This window comes from Salmo salar, unplaced genomic scaffold, assembly GCF_905237065.1.
Source record: "Salmo salar unplaced genomic scaffold, Ssal_v3.1, whole genome shotgun sequence".
NCBI classification, from domain to species: Eukaryota; Metazoa; Chordata; class Actinopteri; order Salmoniformes; family Salmonidae; genus Salmo; species Salmo salar.
The window spans coordinates 183,366-200,000 of NW_025550938.1; the positions used below are offsets into that span (position 1 = coordinate 183,366).

The 16,635-nt window shown below is 51.6% G+C and overlaps 8 non-coding genes and 3 pseudogenes across 8 annotated transcripts; all 11 read left to right on the forward strand.

Annotated features, from left to right (window-relative positions):
• Nucleotides 1–161: 161 nt before the first annotated feature.
• Nucleotides 162–278, forward strand: LOC123740503 (U5 spliceosomal RNA). The gene has a single exon (XR_006768388.1). It is a non-coding gene; the product is annotated as a U5 spliceosomal RNA (small nuclear RNA).
• A 2,289-nt stretch (nt 279–2,567) lies between these two features.
• LOC123740388 (uncharacterized) lies at nt 2,568–2,743 on the forward strand (annotated as a pseudogene).
• A 584-nt stretch (nt 2,744–3,327) lies between these two features.
• On the forward strand, nt 3,328–3,444 carry LOC123740504 (U5 spliceosomal RNA). Its single transcript, XR_006768389.1, has one exon. It is a non-coding gene; the product is annotated as a U5 spliceosomal RNA (small nuclear RNA).
• A 5,664-nt stretch (nt 3,445–9,108) lies between these two features.
• Nucleotides 9,109–9,285, forward strand: LOC123740298 (uncharacterized; annotated as a pseudogene).
• Nucleotides 9,286–9,846: 561 nt separating this feature from the next.
• Nucleotides 9,847–9,963, forward strand: LOC123740505 (U5 spliceosomal RNA). Its single transcript, XR_006768390.1, has one exon. It is a non-coding gene; the product is annotated as a U5 spliceosomal RNA (small nuclear RNA).
• A 347-nt stretch (nt 9,964–10,310) lies between these two features.
• On the forward strand, nt 10,311–10,501 carry LOC123740484 (U2 spliceosomal RNA). The gene has a single exon (XR_006768371.1). It is a non-coding gene; the product is annotated as a U2 spliceosomal RNA (small nuclear RNA).
• A 583-nt stretch (nt 10,502–11,084) lies between these two features.
• LOC123740506 (U5 spliceosomal RNA) lies at nt 11,085–11,201 on the forward strand. Its single transcript, XR_006768391.1, has one exon. It is a non-coding gene; the product is annotated as a U5 spliceosomal RNA (small nuclear RNA).
• A 346-nt stretch (nt 11,202–11,547) lies between these two features.
• LOC123740604 (U2 spliceosomal RNA) lies at nt 11,548–11,736 on the forward strand. The gene has a single exon (XR_006768480.1). It is a non-coding gene; the product is annotated as a U2 spliceosomal RNA (small nuclear RNA).
• Nucleotides 11,737–12,323: 587 nt separating this feature from the next.
• LOC123740507 (U5 spliceosomal RNA) lies at nt 12,324–12,440 on the forward strand. The gene has a single exon (XR_006768392.1). It is a non-coding gene; the product is annotated as a U5 spliceosomal RNA (small nuclear RNA).
• A 2,625-nt stretch (nt 12,441–15,065) lies between these two features.
• On the forward strand, nt 15,066–15,245 carry LOC123740316 (uncharacterized; annotated as a pseudogene).
• A 585-nt stretch (nt 15,246–15,830) lies between these two features.
• Nucleotides 15,831–15,947, forward strand: LOC123740509 (U5 spliceosomal RNA). Its single transcript, XR_006768394.1, has one exon. It is a non-coding gene; the product is annotated as a U5 spliceosomal RNA (small nuclear RNA).
• Nucleotides 15,948–16,635: the final 688 nt, after the last annotated feature.

A 16,635-nucleotide genomic window follows, 5' to 3' on the forward strand; every position in this document is an offset into this window, starting at 1 on the left:
TGTCTGTCTGTCTGTCTGTCTGTCTGTCTGTCTGTCTGTCTGTCTGTGACTTTTTACCCACAGCCCTCGAAAACTTGGAAGAGTGGGTTCGGGGACCACCCGCGGGGACCCGGCCTAGAGTGCACCGTGTGTGTCTCGGGCCCCGACCTCTGACTTCCATACGACTCTGGTTTCTCTTCATTACGCACAAGCCTTTCGCCTTTTACTAAAGACTTCCGTGGAGAGGAACACTTACGAGTTCAACGTATTTTTGGAAGGGCTTTGCTTCTGGCAGAGCCCGGTATCTTGTTTCAAGAGAAATTGACAGAGATGACGCCGAGACTTTTTGCTCAGGCGTTTGACTTGAAGCCGGCTGACCGACCGGCGTATTTTTTTCCACTCAAAGTAGTCGCTCGGGCAATTGAGTTCAAGCCCGACGATGACTGGTGTATTTGCCGGGCATTGAACAAATAGTCGCACTAGGATTAAAGAGCTAGTGACCTAACGACGCATTAGCGACTTTTAAAAAAAAACACACCCGCCTGTCACCAGGGAAGCGTTGGGTGAGGAGGAGCCAACTTTTGCCAAACCGATGAGGTCTGCCGAGGCCCCGGGGCCCGAGCGGGTGCAGGGGTCAATTTGTGGGTTATCGCTTCTCGGCCTTTTGGCTCAGATCAAGCTTGGTACCGAGGTGCCCCAAAGCCCGCTGAGCCAAAAGGTCGAAGGAAGGCCGGAGGGAGGAAAGGTTTGGAGTGTGGGAGACGGTTTTTTTCCATTTTCAAAAAATAATTTTTCTAGTGGCTTCTTTTTAAGAGAGCTTTTTTTCAAGATGGCTCGACATGCTCCAAACAAGATGCCTGGAGTCGGGATAGCGAACACGGTGAGGTTCGCCTGGAGGAACAAGGAGATGGAGCCGTTTGGGAGGGAGACCTTTGGGAGAAAAATATTGATTGGGATCCTAAAGTTGGAGGTGGGGGGAAGTGTTGTGCCTCCAGGCGAACCCACTGGAGGTGGCTTACGACGTGACGCTCCACAAAGAAGACAGGTATGAGGACGTGATGAGGAGGGCGAGAGAAGTGGGAAAGGATGGACCGATGTGTCATTACGAGGTGACCAGCCTGGGAAAAACTAATTTCCGGGTGGTCACGGTTAATATGTATAACCCTCATGTGAAGGACGAGGAGGTGAGGACTTTCCTTGGGCGCTACATGGACAATGTCTCCTCGGCAAGGCTCCTCAGGGACTCCCTGGGCTTCTGGGATGGGAAGAGAGGATTCCAGGCGTTGCTCAGGGAGGACCCTGAGGGGTTGGGGGGTTACCTCCATCCGCCGGCGATGTTCTCCCTGGGGGCTGACAGGGGGACGTTGTATTATGCACGTCAGCCCCCGTTCTGCAGGCGTTGTATGGCCTATGGTCATATCCTCGCCTCGTGCAGCACAAAGAAGTGCAGGTATTGTGGATCTGCGGAGCACGAGGCGAGGGACTGTGACGCGCCGAAGGCATGTCACGGGTGTGGCATGATTACGCACCTGTGGCGTGAATGCCCGGCGCGTCACCGGTCATACGCGTCTGCAGCTGGGGGAGCGAGAGCCGGGGATGGGGGAAGAAGAGGAGGGGACAAAGAAACAAGAACTGGCACAGAGGAAAAGGACACACGGCGGGAGAAGAAGGACAGAGCGACAGTAGGAGAAGAAGAGGAAAAGGAAGAAGTGGACATGGTGGAATCGGAGGGGCGGGAGGCTGAAGGAGAGGAGGAGCAGGAGGCTGAAGGAGAGAAGGAGCAGGAGGAGGAAGGAGATAAGAGAGTGGAGGGGTCGGAGAAGACGGCGGTGGAGAAGGAGCTGGAGAAGGGAACAGAGAAGGAGGAGACAGGGAAGACGGAGGTGGAGAGGAAGGAGACTGAAGGGGAGGAGACAGAGAAGGCAGTGGTGGCGGGACCAGAGGGAGAGGGAGTGAAGGAGGGGGGGCAGTAAAAAGGGGAACCACGGGTAGAGGTGGAGAAGGAGGCAAGTTATGAGAACGTTTTGCCTTTTACTCCACCACTTAAAAGGACTAAAAGGGGGAGCGCTCAAGGAGGAAAGGTGGTAAAAGAGGGGGGAGGGCAGATCAGGGGGGAGGGGAGGGGGAGGTTGCAGGGCCCTCGTGGGCTCCCTCTTCCTTCTCCTTTACACCCCTATCTGAGCTGGACCTCACAGGAATGGCCCAGGATTGGGCGATGGAGGGAGGTTTAAGCTCCTGTTTAGGGGCATGGGGTCCCCGGGCCGGAGTCGGGAGGGGTGGTGGATTTGAGTGGGGGGCACAAGGCACAGAGTGTGGGTGTGCCGGATATTGATTTTGTTTCCAGGGGAGAGGGGATGGTGGCCGACGGTGGAGCGTCAGGAGTGGAGGAGGCGTCCCCGTCGGTCGGGAGTATAGGGTGAGTTTCTTTGGGTATTTGATGTGGGTATGGGTTTTGGTTTGTAGGTGGGAAGGGCAGGGAAGACGAGTTTTTGTTTTGGGGTTTTAGTGTTTGTGTTGTAGTTTATAAATGCCTAGTTATGATTTTTGATTGATATATGGTTTTGTATTGAAAGGCTTGAATGTAATAAATATATTTTGTAAAAAAAAAAAAATCTGTTCTTATCAGTTTAATATCTGATACGTCCCCATCGGGGGACTACATATTAAATGGATTTTTCGAACAGGGAGTCGGAAATGGGGCTTGCTCCGTCCGCTCCACGCATCGACCCGGTATTGCAGTACCTCCGGGAACGGTGCAACACTTTTCTCCCATTGTCAAGGAAAAAGAAATACACCAAGCTATGTAAAACAGCTAGCAGAAGAAGAGAAGGAATGAAAAAGAAGAATCATCCAAACTGAAACAAGTGCGAAGCCCCCTTCATGGGGGTCCCCGTTTTCCCGCCATTTTACTTAAAAAAAAAAAAAAAAAAAACATTGGCCAGGAGAGTGTGTGTGTGTGTGTGTGTGTGTGTGTGTGTGTGTGTGTGTGTGTGTGTGTGTGTGTTTTTGAGCCCCCCCCAAAAAATACAATCACTTCACCAGGATTGTGTGTGTGTGTGTGTGTGTGTGTGTGTGTGTGTGTGTGTGTGTGTGTGTTTTGAGCCCCCCCCAAAAAATACAATCACTTCACCAGGATTGTGTGTGTGTGTGTTTTTGAGCCCCCCCCAAAAATACAATCACTTCACCAGGATTGTCTGTCTGTCTGTCTGTCTGTCTGTCTGTCTGTCTGTCTGTGACTTTTTACCCACAGCCCTCGAAAACTTGGAAGAGTGGGTTCGGGGACCACCCGCGGGGACCCGGCCTAGAGTGCACCGTGTGTGTCTCGGGCCCCGACCTCTGACTTCCATACGACTCTGGTTTCTCTTCATTACGCACAAGCCTTTCGCCTTTTACTAAAGACTTCCGTGGAGAGGAACACTTACGAGTTCAACGTATTTTTGGAAGGGCTTTGCTTCTGGCAGAGCCCGGTATCTTGTTTCAAGAGAAATTGACAGAGATGACGCCGAGACTTTTGCTCAGGCGTTTGACTTGAAGCCGGCTGACCGACCGGCGTATTTTTTCCACTCAAAGTAGTCGCTCGGGCAATTGAGTTCAAGCCCGACGATGACTGGTGTATTTGCCGGGCATTGAACAAATAGTCGCACTAGGATTAAAGAGCTAGTGACCTAACGACGCATTAGCGACTTTTAAAAAAAAAACACACCCGCCTGTCACCAGGGAAGCGTTGGGTGAGGAGGAGCCAACTTTTGCCAAACCGATGAGGTCTGCCGAGGCCCCCGGGGGCCCGGCGGGTGCAGGGGTCAATTTGTGGGTTATCGCTTCGGCCTTTTGGCTCAGATCAAGCTTGGTACCGAGGTGCCCCAAAGCCCGCTGAGCCAAAAGGTCGAAGGAAGGCAGGAGGGAGGAAATTTTGTTTTGTTTACTGGAATCGTTTTTTTCAGATATCCTTTATTTTTCATTGGCTTCTTTTAAGAGAGCTTTTTTTTATTCTTGAAAGAATGGAGAAAAATATAAAGAACAGGTCGGTACCGGGAGTAGGTTTGGCAAATACGCTAAGATTTGCATGGAAGGACCAGGAGGTGGAAGAATTCGGGAGAGAAACATTTGGAAGAACAATCCTGATGGGATGCCTAAAGATGTCGGTGAAGGATGTCCTCTGCCTCCAGGGCAACCCAATGGAGAGGGCGTATGACGTGACCTGCTATACAGAGGAGAAGCATGATGAAATCATGAAGAGGGTGAGGGCGTTGGAAGGAGAAAGGCCGATGTGCTTTTATGGAGTAACAAGCCTTGCCAGGAATAATTTCAGGGTGGTGACGGTTACAATGTACAATCCGCATGTAAAGGAGGAAGAAGTGAGGGCCTTTCTGGGGAGGTATATGGACAAGGTCTCCTCAGAGAGGCTCCTCAGGGACTCCCTGGGATTTTGGAATGGGAGGAGAGGATTCCAGGCCCTCCTCAGGGAGGACCCAAAGGGACAGGGTGGCTACCTCCATCCCCCTGCGATGTTCTCCCTGGGGGCTGACAGGGGGACGTTGTTTTATGCACGTCAGCCCCCGTTTTGCAGGCGTTGTATGGCCTACGGTCATATCCTCGCCTCGTGCAGCACAAGAAAGTGCCGAATTTGTGGATCGGTGGAGCACGAGGCGAGGGACTGCGACGAGCCGAAGGCGTGCCACGGGTGTGGCTCGTCAGCGCACCTGTGGCGGGAGTGCCCGGCTCGTCGGAGGTCATACGCGTCTGCAGCTGGGGGGGGAGCAGGAGCGGGGATGGGGGAAGAAGAGGAGGGGAAGGAAAGCCATCTCAGGACCAGGGCACTGGCCCAGAGCGGAAGGTAGCACGGAAAGAAGAGGAGAAAGGAGCGGCAGCAGAAGGAACGGAAGATCGAAAGGAAGGAGAAGGAAGCAAGGGAGTGGAGGAGCGAGAGACTGCAACAATGGAGGGAGAGGTGGTGGAGGGGTGCCGGTGGCAGGGGCTGTGGAGGGGAGGAGGAGGGAATGGGGGTGAGGGAGTGGGGGGACAGCATGTCGAGCGCCCTCGTTGAAGAGATGAGAGGAATGGTGGAGGAGTTGGCAGGGAAGGGGGGTGTATCCCCTTTACCTCCAACTCCTAGGAAGAAAGTGAAGAAGAGGGGGTGCTCGACAGGCGGTGAAAGGGAGGGGGGGTGGATGGGGTTGCCAAGCGAGGGATGGGGGAGGGAAAAGTTTCTTTGCTGGTTTCCTCAGCCCCTCAACATGTGGTGGAGCGTGACTCCCAGGAAGTGGCTCAGAGCTGGATGTCTGGGGGGGGATCTCAACTCCTCTTTGAGGAGATGGGGTCCCCTACTCTAAACCCGGAAATTTACAGGGAGGAAGAAGTTACGGGTGTTGGTGGGGAACCCAGGATGCAGAGCACTCCAAGGCCTAACACCATACCTGCATCCTGGGTTGGGGAGATGGAGGAGGACGGGGGGCGTCAGGAGAGCAGAAGACGTCCCCGCCGGAGGAGAAGGAGCAGGGGAGCATCGGGTGAGCCTCCTGTTTTTTGATTGTTTTGGGGTTTTAATTTTAAAGAAGTAATGGTTTTGTGTTGTGTTTTGTAAAAATAATATCTTATGTTAATTTTGTTTAGTTTAAATGTAAGGGGTTTAAGGGATTATGTTAAAAGGAGGGCGGCTTTTAGTTTTTTAGAGGGGGTTGGTTTTGATGTTTGTTTTTTACAGGAGGTTCACCTGAGGGATGGAGGGGATGTCATCAGGTTTAGGAGGGAGTGGGATAAGGGGGAGTCAGTTTGGGGTATAGGTGGGGTGCATTCTACAGGGGTGGGGATTTTGTTTGGGAATAGGGAGGTGAAGGTGGAGGGCACGTTTGTTGTGATGCAAGGGAGGGTTATGGGGGTGGATGTCACTTTTAGGGATAGTAGGTATAGGTTAGTGGTGGTGTATGGGCCACAGGTGGCGGCAGACAGGAGGGAGATGGTGGACTGTCTGACGCCCCTGTGTGTTACAAATAGGCACTTAGTGATAGGGGGGGATTTTAATATAGATTTAGGGTTAGCGGGGGATAGTAGTGCAGGCGCCATCACCGGGCTAATGGCTTGCCATGGTCTGGTTGATGGAGGCCTGCACTCTACTCCGACAATGGCTGGTCCCACATGGCGCAACTCCCGGGGGGTTGCGCGGAGGCTCGACTACATTTTCCTATCTAGGTCTTTGGGTCAGTTGTCTGGGCGGCTGTTGCCTGTGTTCTTCTCAGATCACGACGGGGTGCTCCTGCAGGTGGGGTCGCCAGTCTGCCTCTTCGGTAGGGGGTACTGGAAATTAGATCGGGATGTGCTGGAGGAGCAAGCTTTCGTTGACACCTTTTTTGGTTTCTTTCGGGGGCTTGAAGGCCTCCGGTCCATGTGCGAGGGGGTGTTAGAGTGGTGGGATTTAGTTAAGGTAAGGATTAGGGCTTTTATAATAGGATATTGTAAGAGGAAAAAAGGGAGGAAAGGAGGGAGGTGGATCGTATCCAAAGGTTGCTCGAACTCGAGTACGAGGCAGGCAACCTCGGCGGGTCGATTGACTGGGAGAGATCCACTGACCTGAAGGCGCAGCTCAGGGAGCTGCAGGAGCGGAAGGCTCGAGCTTTCCTGGAGCGTGCGCATAATGGCTTTCTAGAACATAATGAGACTTGTTCCGCTATGTTCTTTAAGTCGGTTAGGGGCAGACAGAGTAGGAAGATAATGCATGGGGTGAGGAAAGAAGATGATAGCATAGTTAGAAAACCGGAGGAAATGGTCAGGGTGACAACTGATCATTTCCGAGGTTTATTTAAAGAGAGGGTAATAGATGTAGAGCAGGGAAATGTGTTTTTAGAACACTTGTCCCGGCGATTGCCGGAGGACATTAGAGATGTGATGGAGGCTCAGATCTCCCTCGAGGAGGTTGAGAGTGCTCTCAGGAGGATGGGAAAAGGGAAGGTGCCTGGGATGGATGGGTTGCCGGCCGAGTTTTACCTCAAGTTTTGGGGTATACTTGGACCAGTGGTCCTCGAAGTCTTGAAGGCCATCCTTGAGACGGGGGTCCCGGGGGGATCAATGGCTGTCGGTGTGCTGTCACTTCTTTATAAGAAGGGGGAAGCAACTGACCTGGGCAACTGGAGGCCATTGACCATGCTGTGTGTAGACTATAAGCTCTTAGCAAAGGTCTTAGCAGACCGGTTGCGCACAGCCCTTCCCTACGTCGTCCACGAGGATCAGACGTGTGGGGTAGAGGGACGCTCTATTAGGTGGAACCTTCAGTTGATCAGGGACTCCATCGCTTGGGTAGAAGATAGAGGGCTGCCTTTAATGGTAGCAGCGCTTGATCAGGCGAAAGCCTTTGATCGCGTGAATAGATCCTTTCTATTCAGGGTGTTAGGCAGATTAGGATTTGGGGAGAAGTTTATAGGATGGATCCGTACTTTATATGTCGGAGCGGGGTGCCGGGTTAGCGTTAACAGTCACTTAGGTGACGTTTTTGACCTCTCGTCTGGGGTCAGGCAGGGATGCCCGCTCTCGGCTCTCCTTTTCGTTCTGTACATGGAGCCTCTGGGGGCTGCCATTAGGGCAGACACAGGGGTGGAGGGCTTGCTGATCCCTGGAAGTGGCGGTCTCCGTGTCAAGTTGACACAGTACGCCGACGACACCTCCTTGCTGCTTTGCAAGGACTCGTGCTTGACAAGGTCCCTTGCCATTATTGGGGACTTCACCCGAGCGTCGGGGCGGTTCTGAACCACGCGAAGTCTTCCGTCAAATTTTTCGGAAGATGGAGTGGTAGGACGGATGTGCCCGGAGGGTTATCTCTCTGTAACGGGGCCCTGAGGGTTCTCGGGGTCCACTTTGAGACCTCCGGCTCAGCGACGCTGAACTGGAACATGGGCATCGCAGTGGTACAGAGGAAGCTAGCAATGTGGAGGGCTAGGTCTTTGTCCTTTTTAGGCAAGGTCCTGGTTCTCAAGGTGGATGTACTGCCATCTCTTTTGTATTTGGCGTACATCTACCCATTGCCGGCTTGTCTGAGGAGGCCTCTAGTGAGGCTAGTGTTTCAGTTCATGTGGGGTGGCAGGTACGAGTGGGTCGCCAGGGCACGCATGATCTGTCCCATCGGGGAGGGAGGTAGGGGGGTACCACATCTCCCCCTCAAGCTGGACGCAATTTTTGTTTCTTTTCTGTTAACGGAGCTTGCTCAGCCGGTACTACACCCGTCCGGTTACCTCCTGCGGGTGTTCTTCTCGTATCAGGCGAGAAGCGTAATGGTGTGGTCTAACACGGGTCCTCGGGCGGAACAGCTGCCGTGGCACTTTGGCCATGCGGCCAAGTGGCTGCGTGCACACCCCGAGGTTGAAGTTGCCCGAGTAGGTTTAGATCACAGGCACCTGTACGAGGAGGTCAGACGGGCAGTAAGTCCGGCACCTGTAGTGGGCATCCCGGCGGCGGTCTGGGAGGGAGTGCAGGCGCGGGGCCTGGACAACAGGCTCAAGGACCTGAATTGGTTGAGTCTCCACAAGTGTTTGCCGGTACGCTCCACCATGTACCGGCATAGCTTGGCGCGATCCCCCACCTGTCCAAGACTTTCTTGTGGCAGGGAGGAGACTGTGCGCCATGTCTTTTGGGACTGTGCCATTGCCGGAGTAGTATGGGCAAAGGCACGGGTGTTGTTAGGAAGGGTTAGAGGTGATTTTGTATTGACGTGGGCTAGGTTAGAGAGAGGTGTAGGGAGAGCGAGGGGGACGGATAGGGATAGAGTTTCTGCTCTGGCTTCTCATGAGCCTCTTTAAGCGAGGGCTGTGGGAAGCCAGGCAGAACATGGTCAAGACAGGGAGAGATTGGGGGTGGAAGGAATAGTGAGGAGGGTGGAAGGAGATTTGAGGGGAGGATGAAGAGGGAGGAGACGAAGTGGGGCAGCACGCTGCCCGGGAGAGATGGAAGGGGGGATTAGGGCTGGGGTTATTTTAGATTAGGGACGGGAAGATAGGGAAAGTTAGTGTTTAGGATGACGGGGAGGGATGATGCTCCCCTGAGTTTTGTTTTGGGGTTTTTTGGTTTGTTTTATAAATTAAAATACCATTATTTGAGTTTGAAGGAATATATGATTTTGTAAAGAATGAATGGTATTGAACGTAATAAATTATTTTTTCTAAAAAAAAAAAATCTGTTCTTATCAGTTTAATATCTGATACGTCCCCCATCGGGGGACTACATATTAAATGGATTTTTCGAACAGGGAGTCGGAAATGGGGCTTGCTCCGTCCGCTCCACGCATCGACCCGGTATTGCAGTACCTCCGGGAACGGTGCAACACTTTTCTCCCATTGTCAAGGAAAAAGAAATACACCAAGCTATGTAAAACAGCTAGCAGAAGAAGAGAAGGAATGAAAAAGAAGAATCATCCAAACTGAAACAAGTGCGAAGCCCCCTTCATGGGGGTCCCCCGTTTTCCCGCCATTTTACTTAAAAAAAAAAAAAAAAAAAACATTGGCCAGGAGAGTGTGTGTGTGTGTGTGTGTGTGTGTGTGTGTGTGTGTGTGTTTGAGCCCCCAAAAATACAATCACTTCACCAGGATGTGTGTGTGTGTGTGTGTGTGTGTGTGTGTGTGTGTGTGTGTGTGTTTTTGAGCCCCCCAAAAAAATACAATCACTTCACCAGGATTGTGTGTGTGTGTGTGTTTTGAGCCCCCCAAAAATACAATCACTTCACCAGGATTGTCTGTCTGTCTGTCTGTCTGTCTGTCTGTCTGTCTGTCTGTCTGTGACTTTTTACCCACAGCCCTCGAAAACTTGGAAGAGTGGGTTCGGGGACCACCCGCGGGGACCCGGCCTAGAGTGCACCGTGTGTGTCTCGGGCCCCGACCTCTGACTTCCATACGACTCTGGTTTCTCTTCATTACGCACAAGCCTTTCGCCTTTTACTAAAGACTTCCGTGGAGAGGAACACTTACGAGTTCAACGTATTTTTGGAAGGGCTTTGCTTCTGGCAGAGCCCGGTATCTTGTTTCAAGAGAAATTGACAGAGATGACGCCGAGACTTTTTGCTCAGGCGTTTGACTTGAAGCCGGCTGACCGACCGGCGTATTTTTTCCACTCAAAGTAGTCGCTCGGGCAATTGAGTTCAAGCCCGACGATGACTGGTGTATTTGCCGGGCATTGAACAAATAGTCGCACTAGGATTAAAGAGCTAGTGACCTAACGACGCATTAGCGACTTTTAAAAAAAACACACCCGCCTGTCACCAGGGAAGCGTTGGGTGAGGAGGAGCCAACTTTTGCCAAACCGATGAGGTCTGCCGAGGCCCCCGGGGGCCGGCGGGTGCAGGGGTCAATTTGTGGGTTATCGCTTCTCGGCCTTTTGGCTCAGATCAAGTGTAGTATCTGTTCTTATCAGTTTAATATCTGATACGTCCCCCATCGGGGGACTACATATTAAATGGATTTTTCGAACAGGGAGTCGGAAATGGGGCTTGCTCCGTCCGCTCCACGCATCGACCCGGTATTGCAGTACCTCCGGGAACGGTGCAACACTTTTCTCCCATTGTCAAGGAAAAGAAATACACCAAGCTATGTAAAACAGCTAGCAGAAGAAGAGAAGGAATGAAAAAGAAGAATCATCCAAACTGAAACAAGTGCGAAGCCCCCTTCATGGGGGTCCCCGTTTTCCCGCCATTTTACTTAAAAAAAAAACAAAAAAAAAAAAACATTGGCCAGGAGAGTGTGTGTGTGTGTGTGTGTGTGTGTGTGTGTGTGTGTGTGTGTGTGTGTGTGTGTGTGTGTGTTTTTGAGCCCCCAAAAAATACAATCACTTCACCAGGATTGTGTGTGTGTGTGTGTGTGTGTGTGTGTGTGTGTGTGTGTGTGTTTTGAGCCCCCAAAAAATACAATCACTTCACCAGGATTGTGTGTGTGTGTGTGTTTGAGCCCCCCAAAAATACAATCACTTCACCAGGATTGTCTGTCTGTCTGTCTGTCTGTCTGTCTGTCTGTCTGTCTGTCTGTGACTTTTTACCCACAGCCCTCGAAAACTTGGAAGAGTGGGTTCGGGGACCACCCGCGGGGACCCGGCCTAGAGTGCACCGTGTGTGTCTCGGGCCCCGACCTCTGACTTCCATACGACTCTGGTTTCTCTTCATTACGCACAAGCCTTTCGCCTTTTACTAAAGACTTCCGTGGAGAGGAACACTTACGAGTTCAACGTATTTTTGGAAGGGCTTTGCTTCTGGCAGAGCCCGGTATCTTGTTTCAAGAGAAATTGACAGAGATGACGCCGAGACTTTTGCTCAGGCGTTTGACTTGAAGCCGGCTGACCGACCGGCGTATTTTTCCACTCAAAGTAGTCGCTCGGGCAATTGAGTTCAAGCCCGACGATGACTGGTGTATTTGCCGGGCATTGAACAAATAGTCGCACTAGGATTAAAGAGCTAGTGACCTAACGACGCATTAGCGACTTTTAAAAAAAAACACACCCGCCTGTCACCAGGGAAGCGTTGGGTGAGGAGGAGCCAACTTTTGCCAAACCGATGAGGTCTGCCGAGGCCCCCGGGGGCCGGCGGGTGCAGGGGTCAATTTGTGGGTTATCGCTTCTCGGCCTTTTGGCTCAGATCAAGTGTAGTATCTGTTCTTATCAGTTTAATATCTGATACGTCCCCATCGGGGACTACATATTAAATGGATTTTTCGAACAGGGAGTCGGAAATGGGGCTTGCTCCGTCCGCTCCACGCATCGACCCGGTATTGCAGTACCTCCGGGAACGGTGCAACACTTTTCTCCCATTGTCAAGGAAAAAGAAATACACCAAGCTATGTAAAACAGCTAGCAGAAGAAGAGAAGGAATGAAAAAGAAGAATCATCCAAACTGAAACAAGTGCGAAGCCCCCTTCATGGGGGTCCCCGTTTTCCCGCCATTTTACTTAAAAAAAAACAAAAAAAAAAAAAACATTGGCCAGGAGAGTGTGTGTGTGTGTGTGTGTGTGTGTGTGTGTGTGTGTGTGTGTGTGTGTGTGTGTGTGTGTGTTTTGAGCCCCCCAAAAATACAATCACTTCACCAGGATTGTGTGTGTGTGTGTGTGTGTGTGTGTGTGTGTGTGTGTGTGTTTTTGAGCCCCCCCCCAAAAAATACAATCACTTCACCAGGATTGTGTGTGTGTGTGTGTTTTTGAGCCCCCAAAAATACAATCACTTCACCAGGATTGTCTGTCTGTCTGTCTGTCTGTCTGTCTGTCTGTCTGTCTGTCTGTGACTTTTTACCCACAGCCCTCGAAAACTTGGAAGAGTGGGTTCGGGGACCACCCGCGGGGACCCGGCCTAGAGTGCACCGTGTGTGTCTCGGGCCCCGACCTCTGACTTCCATACGACTCTGGTTTCTCTTCATTACGCACAAGCCTTTCGCCTTTTACTAAAGACTTCCGTGGAGAGGAACACTTACGAGTTCAACGTATTTTTGGAAGGGCTTTGCTTCTGGCAGAGCCCGGTATCTTGTTTCAAGAGAAATTGACAGAGATGACGCCGAGACTTTTTGCTCAGGCGTTTGACTTGAAGCCGGCTGACCGACCGGCGTATTTTTCCACTCAAAGTAGTCGCTCGGGCAATTGAGTTCAAGCCCGACGATGACTGGTGTATTTGCCGGGCATTGAACAAATAGTCGCACTAGGATTAAAGAGCTAGTGACCTAACGACGCATTAGCGACTTTTAAAAAAAACACACCCGCCTGTCACCAGGGAAGCGTTGGGTGAGGAGGAGCCAACTTTTGCCAAACCGATGAGGTCTGCCGAGGCCCCCGGGGGCCCGGCGGGTGCAGGGGTCAATTTGTGGGTTATCGCTTCTCGGCCTTTTGGCTCAGATCAAGCTTGGTACCGAGGTGCCCCAAAGCCCGCTGAGCCAAAAGGTCGAAGGAAGGCAGGAGGGAGGAAAGTTTGTTATTTTGGTTTTTGTATTCACGATTGGTTTATTTTGCCGCTCTTTTTCAGTTTTTTCTGTTTTGAAGAGAGCGAGAGCTGAGTAGAGTGTGTCAAGCTCCTTGCGGAGATGGCGCAAAGTACTTCATCGAGACCGGTCCCTAGGACAGGTCAGGCAAATACGATACGCTTTGCATGGAGAGATAAGACGATGGAGCCTTTTGACAGAGATGCCTTTGGGAGGAACATTGTGATTGGAATCCTGGGACTGAAGGTGGAGGATGTGTTCTGCCTTCAAGACAATCCATTGGAAGGAGCGTATGAGTTGGCACTGCATACAGAAGGAAAGCACGATGACATTTTGAGAAAAGTGAGAGAAGTGGAAGCGGAGAGGCCAATGTCTCTTTACATTGTAACCAGCTTGGCGAGGAGTAATTTCCGAGTTGTAAATGTAAATATTTACAACCCTTACGTTAAGGATGAGGAGGTGGGGGCCTTTCTGGGGAGATACATGGATGGTGTCTCCTCAGGAAGGCACCTCAAAGATTCCCTGGGCTTTTGGACCGGGAGGAGGGGTTTCCAGGCCCTCCTAAGAGAGGACCCAAATGGATTGGGTGGATACCTCCATCCTCCGGCGATGTTCTCCCTGGGGGCTGACCGGGGGACGTTGCATTATGCCCGTCAGCCTCCGTTCTGCAGGCGTTGTATGGCCTATGGTCATATCCTCGCCTCGTGCGGTACAAAGAAGTGTAGGTATTGTGGATCTACGGAGCACGAGGCGAGGGACTGTGACGCGCCGAAGGCATGTCACGGGTGTGGTATGCTAACGCACCTGTGGCGTGAATGCCCGGCGCGTCAGAGGTCATACGCGTCTGCAGCTGGGGGGGGAGCAAGAGCCGGGGATGGGGGTAGAAGGAGGGACCAAGAACAAAGGACTGGAACAGAGGGAGCGGACACACGGGTGGAAGAGGAGGAGAAAACGGAAGCGGGAGGAGAAAAAGGAAAAGAAGACAACAGCATAGTGGAAACGGAAGGGAAGAAGGCTAAAGGAGAGCAGGAGGAGGAAGGAGACAGGAGAGTGAAGGGGCCAGAGAAGACGGCTGTGGAGAGGAAGGAGACGGAGAAGGCAACAGAGAGGGAGGAGACTGGGAAGACGGAGGTGGAGAAGAAAGAGACAGAAAGGAAGGAGACTGGGAAGAAGGTGGTGGAGGAGAAAGAGACAGAAAGGAAGGAGACTGGGAAGACGGCGGTGGAGAAGAAAGAGATAGAAAGGAAGGAGACAGGGAAGAAGGTGGTGGAGGAGAAAGAGACAGAAAGGAAGGAGAGAGGGAAGAAGGTGGTGGAGGAGAAAGAGACAGAAAGGAAGGAGACAGGGAAGAAGGTGGTGGAGGAGAAAGAGACAGAAAGGAAGGAGATAGGGAAGAAGGTGGTGGAGAAGAAAGAGACAGAAAGGAAGGAGACAGGGAAGAAGGTGGTGGAGAAGGAAAAGACAGAAAGGGAGGAGACAGAGAAGGTAGTTGTGGCGGGACCAGTAGGAGAAGGAGTGAAGGAGTGGGGGGACAGTAAAGAGGTGAAATCACGGGTGGAGGTGGAGAAGGAGGCAAGCTATGAAAACTTTTTGCCTTTTACTCCACCATACAAGAGGTCGAAAAGAGGGGAGCGCTCAAGGAGGATGGGTGGTAAAAGAGGGAGGGGGGGCAGATCAGGGTGGAGGGGAGGGGGAGGTTACAGGGCCCTCTTGGGTTCCCTCTTCCTTCACCTTTACACCCCTGTCTGAGCTTGACCTTACAGGCATGGCCCAGGATTGGGCGATGGAGGGAGGCTTAAGCTCCCTGTTTGGGCTCGTGGGGTCCCCGGGCCGGAGTCAGGAGGAGGGCAGGGTGGTAGACCTAAGTGTGGGGTACGGGACGCAGGGTGAGTGTGTGTCGGGCGCTGTTACCGCATCCAGGGAGAGGGGATGGCGGCCGACGGGGAGCGTCAGGAGTGGAGAAGGCGTCCCCGTCGGTCGGGATGGGGTGAGTTTTTCTTTGATTTTTTGGTGTAGGTTTTGGTTTGTAGATGGGAAGGGGAGGGAAAATGCTCCCATGACTTTTGGTTTTTGGGTTTGGTTATTATTGAATAGTTTTGAAATGTTTAATGGAATTTGTGTTTGAATTGATTGATTGTATAAGATTTTTGTTGGGTTTTGAACGTAATAAATATATTTTATAAAAAAAAAAAAAAAATCTGTTCTTATCAGTTTAATATCTGATACGTCCCCCATCGGGGGACTACATATTAAATGGATTTTTCGAACAGGGAGTCGGAAATGGGGCTTGCTCCGTCCGCTCCACGCATCGACCCGGTATTGCAGTACCTCCGGGAACGGTGCAACACTTTTCTCCCATTGTCAAGGAAAAAGAAATACACCAAGCTATGTAAAACAGCTAGCAGAAGAAGAGAAGGAATGAAAAAGAAGAATCATCCAAACTGAAACAAGTGCGAAGCCCCCTTCATGGGGGTCCCCCGTTTTCCCGCCATTTTACTTAAAAAAAAAAAAAAAAAAAAACATTGGCCAGGAGAGTGTGTGTGTGTGTGTGTGTGTGTGTGTGTGTGTGTGTGTGTGTGTGTGTGTGTTTTTGAGCCCCCCCAAAAATACAATCACTTCACCAGGATTGTGTGTGTGTGTGTGTGTGTGTGTGTGTGTGTGTGTGTGTGTGTTGTTTTTGAGCCCCCCCAAAAAAATACAATCACTTCACCAGGATTGTGTGTGTGTGTGTGTTTTTGAGCCCCCCCCCAAAAATACAATCACTTCACCAGGATTGTCTGTCTGTCTGTCTGTCTGTCTGTCTGTCTGTCTGTCTGTCTGTGACTTTTTACCCACAGCCCTCGAAAACTTGGAAGAGTGGGTTCGGGGACCACCCGCGGGGACCCGGCCTAGAGTGCACCGTGTGTGTCTCGGGCCCCGACCTCTGACTTCCATACGACTCTGGTTTCTCTTCATTACGCACAAGCCTTTCGCCTTTTACTAAAGACTTCCGTGGAGAGGAACACTTACGAGTTCAACGTATTTTTGGAAGGGCTTTGCTTCTGGCAGAGCCCGGTATCTTGTTTCAAGAGAAATTGACAGAGATGACGCCGAGACTTTTTGCTCAGGCGTTTGACTTGAAGCCGGCTGACCGACCGGCGTATTTTTTCCACTCAAAGTAGTCGCTCGGGCAATTGAGTTCAAGCCCGACGATGACTGGTGTATTTGCCGGGCATTGAACAAATAGTCGCACTAGGATTAAAGAGCTAGTGACCTAACGACGCATTAGCGACTTTTAAAAAAAAACACACCCGCCTGTCACCAGGGAAGCGTTGGGTGAGGAGGAGCCAACTTTTGCCAAACCGATGAGGTCTGCCGAGGCCCCGGGCACCGGCGGGTGCAGGGGTCAATTTGTGGGTTATCGCTTCTCGGCCTTTTGGCTCAGATCAAGCTTGGTACCGAGGTGCCCCAAAGCCCGCTGAGCCAAAAGGTCGAAGGAAGGCAGGAGGGAGGAAAGTTTGTTGTTTTTGGTTTTTTGAGACACGGTTGGTGTATTTTGCCGCTCTTTTCAGTTTTTACTTTTTGGAGGAAAAGCAGGAGCGGAGGAGAGTGCGCCAAGCTCCTTGCGGAGATGACGCAAAATACTACAGGGAGGCCAGTCCCTAGGATGGGGCTGGCGAATACGGTGCGCTTTTCCTGGAGGGATAAGGCGATGGATCCACTGGACAGAGACGTTTTTGGGAGGACTATCCTGATCGGTA